The sequence below is a fragment of the Bufo bufo genome, chromosome 6, assembly GCF_905171765.1.
Source record: "Bufo bufo chromosome 6, aBufBuf1.1, whole genome shotgun sequence".
Taxonomy (NCBI): Eukaryota; Metazoa; Chordata; class Amphibia; order Anura; family Bufonidae; genus Bufo; species Bufo bufo.
The window spans coordinates 411,762,885-411,770,499 of NC_053394.1; the positions used below are offsets into that span (position 1 = coordinate 411,762,885).

At 41.1% G+C, this 7,615-nt stretch overlaps 2 non-coding genes across 2 annotated transcripts; both read right to left on the reverse strand.

Annotated features, from left to right (window-relative positions):
* Positions 1 to 1,696: 1,696 nt before the first annotated feature.
* Positions 1,697 to 1,881, reverse strand: LOC121006373. The gene has a single exon (XR_005780226.1). It is a non-coding gene; the product is annotated as a U2 spliceosomal RNA (small nuclear RNA).
* Positions 1,882 to 4,466: 2,585 nt separating this feature from the next.
* LOC121006476 lies at positions 4,467 to 4,666 on the reverse strand. The gene has a single exon (XR_005780300.1). It is a non-coding gene; the product is annotated as a U2 spliceosomal RNA (small nuclear RNA).
* Between the last annotated feature and the right edge of the window lie 2,949 nt (positions 4,667 to 7,615).

Sequence of the window (7,615 nt, forward strand, 5' to 3'; positions counted from 1 at the left end):
CGCAAAACTTTGAGGAGGATGGCTCATTCCTCCTGGGCTTAAAGGATCAGGTCGGAATCTCACAAAATATTTATGCTTTCCAGTCCATAACCCGTGGCTGCCCATGATCTTGTGCGAATATGTAACTTTTTCACAATATTTGGTCAAAAACAGGAAAATGTCATCAGTGTCCACATATGGGTTGTACATGAAGACAACTAAGTGCACGTCTCTATTGTACAATATAGTAAAAGTCAACCCATCCAGGTCTGGGTTATTTTTGTTAGCTTCCAAGTGCATGTATAGGTTATGGCAAGCTCCAATGGAAGTTAAGACCAACACACGGCGTCCACCAATTCTATCTTGTAAACATAAGACATCAAGCATCTTGACTTTCAAAATTTTAAAGAGTACCTCTTTCACCAGGAATTCATCCGTGAACTTGTCCTTCTTTCCTTCCTCCACAGAAATCGCAAAAGCATTGCGGACCCGGAAGTCTCCGGTCCTAGCGTAGTCGATACGCACGCCCATCTCCAATCTTCTGATCGCCTTCCCGGGTGTCCTCCCTTCTCCCAATAGCAGCGAGCAGCTTTAGACAAGCTGCAGGGCCAAGAGCATGGTCGGAAGACCTTCTGGCAAGACCTAGATCTTTGCCAAAAGGCCGAGAAGCGATACCCGCTCGGCCTCGACAACGGGGCCGCTTATCGCCAATGCTGAGCACTTCTCATAGCAACTGCCCTACAGGCCCCAGCCATAGCCACAGTCCGGGAGGCTTCTTGCTCGCTCACAAAACAAGAAAAAACGTGCGTCCTACGCTCAGAAATCACCAGAATGCTGCTCTTCGTGTTCGCCATTTGCATAGCTCCGCCCACCGCTGTTGGACACGCCTTTTCGCCGCACGAAATTCCTGGTGCCAAAGCACGCCAAGCAGTAGTAAAAATGAAAAACAGGAGTGAATGGAGAAGTTGTGAAAAAAAAAAAAAAAAAAAAAAAAAAAAAACATTGTTGATTGTGATGTCATGGCCCTATTGTTGAGTGTTCCATCAGGGCCCTTGTGATGTCATCCAATACCTGACCTTTCTTGACCTCTTTGACCTCTTGACCTGACAAGGCTCTTGTGACACGCGCAGTGTTCCGTCCATTGCCCAGACAAGGTAAGTCCAGCTGCATAGGAAGTGCTGGGCTACTTTTTAGCCTCCAAGTAATCTAGTTGAAAAGATCCACAAGAGGGAGACACAGGCAAACTTTACTCATTTATTGAAGCACTGCAAAAGCTAAATGGTTACATCCAGCCAACTTGATACAAAAAGGGTCGATTGCCTGCCAGAGACGACTCAGCAACCCTCCGAGGTGTGCACAACAGGCCCAAATCAAACGTGGAGGAGGGGAGGAGGTCCAAACAATTCATTCATTCAGGTGATAAGCCAATTAACCAATCATCACTCCTAATTGGATCCAGGGTGTGAGGAGACTGGCTGGCTGGCTGGCTGGGTTGCTTGGTGCTGGAAACAACCAACAGCTGATGCAATTAGGAAATTGACAGACTAGATGCAGGTATTATATGCAAAAAGCAACACTGCACTTGCACTGACTGGGCAGACAGAGGAGAAGCTGAAAGAGGCACGACACACACAACTTTCCACTTGCTTGGCTGGAAGGATGATGCTTGCAATCCAATCTCAATTTCAATTTCATTCTGTTTTTCATACTGCATTAGAAGGGGTGCACCGGTCCTGGAGGTACTGCAATACCAGGTCAATGCGTGGAGTGGACAGAGCAAGCTCTTTTTCCATCTCCCTGTTCGAAAAATCCATTTAATATATGGTCCCCAGATAGGGGACGTATCAGATATTAAACTGATAAGAACAGATTTTTTTTTTAAGTTGATACCCCAAAGGGGCTCAATTTTTTATTAAGACACTCAAAATAATTACAACATATTTATATAACAAAAATAGTTTTAAGAAAATAAACATCTTATTTTAATCTTGTATTTTTCAACCATGCATAATATCCAATTTTTTCTTTTGTTTCTACCTTCATACGCCCACCCTCATCTGGCGTACAATACATATCAAATGGGTGAACCTCATATTTTTCAAAAAAGACCTGGCTATCAGGAAAATTCTTAAAAATTTCTTCAGCTAACTCTAACAAATTTACTCCACTTTTTTTAACATCTTCTATTTTCTTCCTCATATTAACCGCATGTTTAGCTTGCTCCTCTTTATACTCCTTTTCTCTCTTTTTCTTCCCCTCTGCTTCTGAACTTTCCCCCTCTACCTTTCTCTTTTTTTCTTCTATTCTTATTTCTTTCTCTTCTTTCTTCCCTAAACTCTCTTTCCCTTTGACTGCCCTTTTTATTTTTATTTCTCCTTCATCTTTTTTCTCTGTTTCCTTTCCACCTGTTTCCTTTTTCTTAGGACACGAGGAATACTTATGCCCCGTCTGTCCGCATAAATTACATTTTTTATCTCTTTTGCAGATTTCAAATACATGCCCTATTTCTTCACAAATTGTACACCACTGGTACGTACATTCCATTTTCATATGCCCATACTGTTTACAGTTTCTACAAAAATTTGGTATGCCATTAAAGAATAAATCTCCATTTACGGCGCCAATCTTAAAACGCCCCGGTGGGAAGATCACTTCTCCTCCATCTTTCTCATGGAAGGTAACAAAAAACCTCCACTTCATTGTCCAAATACCGTACTTATTTAAAACTTTACCCACAGGGATAACCTTTTCACAATGTCTCATTAAGAAGGCATGGATGTCTTCTTCCGGTACATACGGACTATACATTAATACCGTTATCATCCTCTGCTTTCTTGGAAAATGTGGTATTATTTTTACTCCATCCAAGATAGAGTTAAGTCCATTCTGCTCCAGCCGTTTTAATACCACCATACAAATATCCTCAGTAACGAAAACCATGTCATAAAGTCCCCGCTTCGGAAACTCCAACATGGCTAAAACAAATTCTTTCCGAATGTCTATAAGTCCCAACATAACGTCTTCCATAAGAAAAGTAAGTCCCTTTTCTCTCTTTCGAGGGTCTTGTAATAAAAACCGGACTCCATTTTTCAATCTCTGGAAAACAGGCACTTCTCCCAGGTCGTGACCATCAGGCTCCGGAACTCCTTCCCGATCAAGGTGATGGATCTCCGTCTCCGCCATTCTGCCACACAGTACGCCACTGGAACTGGAACTAGAACTCGAACTAGATAGTGCCCTTCACCCACCGCCAAAGGCAGTAAGCAGGTAAGGTGATCGCCTCTCGTTGCCCGGGGACTAAGCCGACCGCCCAATAGTAGCAGAGGTTAAGACCCTGGCTATAAACCAGGGCCCGCTCCAAAGACCGAGCGGCCGGGTACCCCAGGCACCTTCTGACCAGACCAAGCGTTTGACGACACTTGATCTTAGCCAAAAGGCCGAGAAGCGATACCCGCTCGGCCTCGACAACGGGGCCGCTTATCGCCAATGCTGAGCACTTCTCATAGCAACTGCCCTACAGGCCCCAGCCATAGCCACAGTCCGGGAGGCTTCTTGCTCGCTCACAAAACAAGAAAAAACGTGCGTCCTACGCTCAGAAATCACCAGAATGCTGCTCTTCGTGTTCGCCATTTGCATAGCTCCGCCCACCGCTGTTGGACACGCCTTTTCGCCGCACGAAATTCCTGGTGCCAAAGCACGCCAAGCAGTAGTAAAAATGAAAAACAGGAGTGAATGGAGAAGTTGTAAAAAAAAAAAAAAAAAAAAAAAAAAAAAACATTGTTGATTGTGATGTCATGGCCCTATTGTTGAGTGTTCCATCAGGGCCCTTGTGATGTCATCCAATACCTGACCTTTCTTGACCTCTTTGACCTCTTGACCTGACAAGGCTCTTGTGACACGCGCAGTGTTCCGTCCATTGCCCAGACAAGGTAAGTCCAGCTGCATAGGAAGTGCTGGGCTACTTTTTAGCCTCCAAGTAATCTAGTTGAAAAGATCCACAAGAGGGAGACACAGGCAAACTTTACTCATTTATTGAAGCACTGCAAAAGCTAAATGGTTACATCCAGCCAACTTGATACAAAAAGGGTCGATTGCCTGCCAGAGACGACTCAGCAACCCTCCGAGGTGTGCACAACAGGCCCAAATCAAACGTGGAGGAGGGAGGAGGTCCAAACAATTCATTCATTCAGGTGATAAGCCAATTAACCAATCATCACTCCTAATTGGATCCAGGGTGTGAGGAGACTGGCTGGCTGGCTGGGTTGCTTGGTGCTGGAAACAACCAACAGCTGATGCAATTAGGAAATTGACAGACTAGATGCAGGTATTATATGCAAAAAGCAACACTGCACTTGCACTGACTGGGCAGACAGAGGAGAAGCTGAAAGAGGCACGACACACACAACTTTCCACTTGCTTGGCTGGAAGGATGATGCTTGCAATCCAATCTCAATTTCAATTTCATTCTGTTTTTCATACTGCATTAGAAGGGGTGCACCGGTCCTGGAGGTACTGCAATACCAGGTCAATGCGTGGAGTGGACAGAGCAAGCTCTTTTTCCATCTCCCTGTTCGAAAAATCCATTTAATATATGGTCCCCAGATAGGGGACGTATCAGATATTAAACTGATAAGAACATATTTTTTTTTTTTTTTTTTTTTTTTTTAAACCGCTCAGGGTTAAATATTAGCAACATAGAATGAAAAAAAACAAAGTATTTTCAAACTTCGCAAAATGCTTATATCACCTCATCATCGCAGTTATTCTTTATTAATCAAGGAACATTAAACCTTCACCAGAAATCGCCATTTCTTGTACTTCCATACACCTTCAGCATCCAAACCATTCTTCTGCAAGTCCCATAGGTAAATCACATATAGTCTAGATAAAAACAATCTCGCACACTCACAAACTGGCACATCCTTTCTCTTAAATACCATCAAATTCCGAACGTCCCATAAACATTCCATAACACACATAACAATAAACCACCACAATCTTGAATTTAATTTTCCCTTTGCACCTATACCAAACATTGCGTTCTTTGAATCCACATTCCCAATCCCAGTCAATTCTTTAGTCAATCCCCCAAGCAACATCCATAACTCTTTAGCATAATTACATTCCCAAAACAAATGTCTCACTGACTCACTAGCACCACACCCCTCTCTCGGACACACTTCAGATCTCACTAAATCTCTCCTTTTCTGAAACTCACGCACAGACAAGACATTGTGAAACCCCATCCATGCTATATCTTTTTGCCTATTTGAAACACCTGCTATAACAAAATTCTTCCATACCTTAACCGCCTCATTCTGACCCAAACTTACTATATCACAAACAATCTCACTCTTACGAATTTTCTCCATTACCATTGGCTTTGATTTAAATCCATTCATTCCAACCGACCACAAGTCATACTCCTTAATAAAATTCTCAATCACCACATACCACACAGGGCACCTAAAAGCCACTGGCACCTTGGCATCACGCACATACCATTTCAATCCATACAACATCCATCCTGCAGAATAACGCACCATCCGTGAACTCTTACATTCTTTGCTCAACAAAACCACAATCAATTTAATATAATTAATACCTAAAAAAACGTGAAGATTCACAATACCCAATCCTCCATTCTCGATCAATTTATACACATGCTCTCTTCTCAACTTCTCCATTCTACTTCCCCATATAAAAGTAAACACCATTTTCTCCACTTTCTTCACATTCTTTACACAAACCGGATACACTGAAAAAACAAATAAAATAATTGGAAAAATGACAGCCTTTATAACAAGAATCTTACCTACCAAAGTCAATTCTCTCAACCTCCAAAAATTCAACTTCTTTTCAATCTTTTTACCGCACTCACACCAACTTTCATTTCCTTTCAAATCATCATTGAACCATATCCCAAGCACTTTAACCGCACCTTTCTCATTCTTAACACCCTCAAAACATACGTTTTTGTCACCAAAACATTTAAAAGTACACTTATCCCAATTCACCTTGAAACCAGACGCACCACAAAACAAATCCAGACATAACTTCCCCCTCCTAATTGCAGCCATATTGTCATTCACAATCACAACATCATCCATATAACTCAGCACATTAACAAATTTACCCATACTTCCTGGAATCAATAAACCTCTCATTACTTTGTCCTTTCTTATCACACATAACAACACCTCTATTACACATATAAACAACATGGGAGACAAAGGGCATCCTTGCCTTACCCCTGATTTAATATCAATTTTACCACTCAACCAACCATTCACCAGAATTCTACTCCCAGCCTGCTTATATAAACATTTGATACAATTCAAAAAGCCCATTGGAAAACCCATTTTCAATAAAACCCGAAACATAAAGTCATGCGCTACTCTGTCAAAAGCTTTCTCAAAATCAACCATATACAACATACATTTTTGCTTACGACACATACCATCCCCAATCAAATCACGAAGTAGTATTAAATTATCAGACATGCATCTTCCAGGCACCGCACACACTTGATCCTCTTTTACAACACTCCCAATAACACGCCTCATTCTACTCGCCAAACATTTACTAAAAATCTTATAATCCGTACACAATAATGAAATTGGCCTCCAATTTTCAAGTTTCCTTTTATCCCCTTTCTTAAAAATCAAAACAACCACACTCTCTTTCATACTTTCACTTAATTCACCATGCTCCCATATAAACTTGCAAATATCCACAAAATCCTCACCCATCCACTCCCAAGCCTTCACATACAACTCCACAGGAATCCCATCCACCCCCGGGGTTTTATTTTTCTTGCTTTCCATAACCATTTTCCTTACTTCAGCATTCGTAATTTCCCCACATAATATCGCACACTCCTCTTCATTGAGTTTGCTCTCCATCTGATCCAAAACATCATACATTAACTTTTTATCAATCCACTTTTTAGCAAACAAATTTCTATAAAATTCTTCAACCACACCCATCATTTCACCACCACTAACACTTATCCCATCTTTATTCAAAATATCATCCATATCATTTTTAACACCACACACTTTTTTAAAGAAGAACCTAGTACATTTCTCATTCATCTCCAAACATTCAACTTTTGATCTATATATAATTTCTTTCCCTTTCCGCTCTATGAAAATCCTTTTTTCCTTCCTTGCATCTTCTAATAAATCACTCACATCAGTCCCTAGTGCACGCAACCTTAATAACCATTCATATCTTTTATTCAAATCATTATATTCATTCCTTATCATCCTCGCTTTTTTATAACCCCATCTTTTGAAAAAAACTTTAATCTTTGTTTTGACCCACTCCCACCATAATAGCACATTCTCATATTCATTCTTCCTTTTCCTCCATATAACATATTCGCATCTAAAAGCAGCCATAATCCTTTCATCCTCTAACAAACTTATATTTAATTTCCACACCCCACGCCCATGTCTATCAGCCACATCCCCAGAAATACAACATGATATAAACATATGGTCAGAAAAATACACACCCTGCTGCAAGAAATCACTACACTTCAACCCATTATTAATAAAAAGAAAATCTATTCTAGAACTAACGTGGTCTCTATCTGAAATGTAAGTAGCTGTAGGTGAACCACCCTTAA